This window comes from Dryobates pubescens, chromosome 9 (assembly GCF_014839835.1).
Source record: "Dryobates pubescens isolate bDryPub1 chromosome 9, bDryPub1.pri, whole genome shotgun sequence".
NCBI classification, from domain to species: domain Eukaryota; kingdom Metazoa; phylum Chordata; class Aves; order Piciformes; family Picidae; genus Dryobates; species Dryobates pubescens.
In genome coordinates, this window is record NC_071620.1 from 32,966,570 (window position 1) to 32,970,594 (window position 4,025).

The window sequence follows — 4,025 nt, forward strand, 5'->3', positions numbered from 1 at the left end:
CACTCTGTCATTGAGCCATTCACTGAAAGTTTCGTTAGTGTCTTAAGAATATAGCATACATCGAAGCATGCCTACCATTCTATAAGTCACCCTGGGAGCAGCAGGAATAATGAAGCCTGGTTTCCTATGGGTTATGTTCTACATTTAGCACCCACAGTGTAATGTATAATGGAGTCCCTGAGTCCTCTGGTACAACACAGCTGTATTCCCAAAGTTCCCTCACAGCTATTGTTAACCACACAATACCTGAACTTCTCCATCTCATACACAGCTTTCTCCTTCCTACAGTTCTCCTACAGCTTTCCTTCACCATCCTCCCTCCACATCTTTCCCCTTCCTAGAGTCACCACCCTCATACTCCCTCTTCCACTCAGCTGCTGCCAATCTAGTAGCAGATGAACAGGATGAATTAGACCTGAGCTCTGTCTCTTCCAGTCTGGCAGAAATCACAGTGTTAGTCAGTGAGTAGCAACATCACTAGAGGGAAGATGGACAGACAAAGAAATAGAGCAGTTGTACACATGGTGTTTTCTTCAGAAGCTAAAAATCTAGTCTCTTCCAAAGGGTATTGCTTGGCACTCCTTTTCTGAAAACACATCAGCATGACTTACCAGAAAATTCCTCTTTCAGAAATGTCTTGGTATAGTTTTCATTCTGCAACTTCCACTTTTGGCATCTTGTTTACATAGTTAACTCACAGAAAATACCCCACTAAGTCTGTTGCTGAGTTTCATGCATTTTATTCAAGTCTTCAAGAAGTCATCTAAACATATTAGTTCTGCTGCCTCAGATCAAGGTCCTTGGCCCTATTTTCAACCTACAGAAATGCCATGGCATTGCAGAACAGGATGCATTGTGTAGATCCTCAAAAAAAAGATAGGCTTATGGCAAATTTTTTGGTTTCCTCTAGCTATGAGAGATCAGGGTGATAATGGCAAGAGATTTAACATGGTTTTGGCTGTTGTGTTCTAAGAGAAATCTCAGTAGCAGTCAAAGAGGGTTTGCATTTGTATTTTTAAACTGTGTCGTAGCGCCTAGAGCAAAATTTGGTCTGTGAAGGACACAGACAATCCAAAAAAGCACAGATTCAGCAAAATCAACAGCTGGTGGCAAACCTACAGGATCCAACCTGTCTTTGGGAATCTTTGGACAGGCTGTCCCTTGAAAATCAAATAAGAGGCAGAGGTGGGAAAATGGGGACACAGTCATGGATAAGTTGAGTTTACAGAGTGTGTCTGAATGCTTTGCATTGGACTAAAGGTTATTTTTTACCACCACTGAGATAAAATTTCCCACTTACAGCTGAACTACTCATCTGAAAACTGGGAGCCATCAGCTTTAGATACTGGACAGACACATATTTATGTATCTATCCTCGGAAAGTATTTAGCTGTGGCCAACATCCACTTTCTTAGCTTATCAATAAACTGCATTTCTATGAAAAGGGATTAGCACTAATTACTGTGGTTTATATGGCTTAGTAGCCATCTGTGGATTTCATAAATTTAATCAGAACCACAGACCTCTTCAACATCTCTGCTCCTACTGCTACACAAAGTAATGGGAATTGGTTTTGGACTGTCACTACTAGTTTCTACTGGCAGAAGTCAGGGCCTAACACAAACATGCTGCCTGCACAGCACTTTCTCCACTTCCTTTTCTTTCATCCAATCTCTGCAACCCAGGATTGCATTACCTTTTCCTCCAGAAAAAGACATGCCTTTGAAGGACAATATTAATATAGTATGATCTCTAGGTGTTCCCCAGGGGGTCAGTACTGGGTCCAGTCTTGTTCAATATCGTCATCAGCAACCTGGATGAAGGCATGGAGTGTACTGACAGTGAGTTTGCTGACAATACCAAACTGGGAGGAGTGGCCGATGCAGCAAAAGGCTGTGCTGCCATCCAGTGAGATCTGGACAGGCTGGAGAGTTGGGTGGAGAGGAACCTAAGGAAGTTCAACAAGGGCAAGTGCAGGGTCCTGCACCTTGGGAGGAACAATCCCACATACCAGTACAGGTTAGGGGGCAACCTGCTGGAAAAAAAGCATCTCTGCAGAGAAGAACCTGGAAGTCCAGGTGGATGACAAGATCACCATGAGCCAACAATATGCCCTTGTAGCTATGAAGGCAAATGGTATCCTGGGGTGCATTACAAACAGTATGGCCAGCAAATGGAGGGAGGTGCTCTTCTCTCTTGGCTCTGCCCAAGTAAGGCCACATCTAGAGTACCTTGTCCAATTCTGGGCTCCTGAGTTTGAAACAAGGAACTATTGGAAAGAGTCTAGTGGTGGGCTACAAAGATGAGGAAGGGACTCTGACAAGGAAAGGCTGAGAGATCTGGGTCTCTTAATTTGAGAAGAGATGACTAAGAGAGGATCTTATCAATTCTTATCAACATCTAAAAGCAGCAAGGGGATCAAGAGGATGAAGCCAGACTCCTCTCAGTGGTGTCCAGTGACAGAACAAAGGACAACGAGCATAAAGTAGAACACAGGATCTGTGAGGGTCCCAGATCACTGGAACAGGCTGCCCAGGAAGGCAAGGAGTCCCCTTCTATGAAGACTTCCAAAACCCACCCGAATGTGTTCCTATGCAACCCACTCTAAGTGATCTTCCTTTAGCAGAGAGGTTGGATTAGATGACCTCCGCAGGTCCCTTCCAACCACCACCATTCTGTGATTCCCTGATAACTTGTACTAAATGCAAAAAGGGATCAAGAGAAATCATACTACACATGAAAGTGGACTCCCCACATTTGTTAAGATCTCCAGTTGGATTACTTTCACCAGAAAGTCAGAGCTCTTAATTTTGGTTTCTTGTTGGTAATGAAGCTTGGCTTCTTCTTTTTAATTATTTTTTTAAAACAAAATGTCAAAATTGTGCATTTTAATTATTTTTTCCAAATGTTTTTATCAGAAATGTTGTTGAATGTTCCTTGTGTTCCTTGCCTACAACCATTTTTTGTTTCAGAATTTATGTAATGCAGAACAAAAATAATCTCCTTCCATGAGTCTGCATCAATCTTCATGGAAACTAACTGTACTACTTTATCATTTATCCACAAGACAAGACAGCAACTACAATTACTTCCCTCTTCTAAACATAAGCCTTTATTCTCTAATAATGTGAAACAGATTAATCCTTCCCAACTCTATTTGGCACAACTTAGCTTCCTCCTGAAATGCTGCAATTCTTGGCAATTTAAGACCTAGACCTGCAAAAGCTAAAAATATTAGAAGTAGGAAGTGTATATATTAGTTCATATTAGCAAGAACTGAGTTAACAAATGAGCTCAAGCTTCCCAAATCACATATTTTGTATTCTATTTTGTATTCAAAGCCTAGTCAAACAGAACTAACCAAGACATAGAAGACTGAAATAATTTAAAATGTATTATATTCTCTTCACTGCACAGTCTGTTCAGCTCAGTGCCAACATAGGCTCTCCTTAAATCTTAAACTCCATTCATGGGATAAACTGCTGATTAAATCAAAAGAACCTTCTCCTTGACAACAATATTTGATACCTGACTGGCAATTTCACTAGCCAAGGGTGTTTTGCTAGCTTTATGAATTGTGCTGCAGCTGATGCTATTTTGGTTCTATGATGGCTAGAAGCAGCAGCTGAGGCAGACCGAGGACCGTCATTTTCTAATCTAAGTCACCACATGCATCGTGCTTCATCAGTGATGAAAAGTAGAAATAGAGCAGCTGGACGCGTCTTAGGCTGCAGAGTATCTTTGGCCATATAGTGTCCAGAAGATATTTTAATGAAATCTAATGTCCATAGCTCAAATTCATTTTCTGTGCAGCAACCTGAACTACACATACACACTACATGCAGACCATGCATTCATCCTCAAAGAAAATTGAAATTACTTTGATTCTGGTAATTGTCAGTTATAACATCAGTGTTTAGGGAAAGAGCCATGCTACCCTCCATGAAATCACTTCAAGGCTCCTGACCAAGATAAATGTTACTGTGGTGAGGATGAGAAGAAATTAAGTGATTTTCTCCTCATCC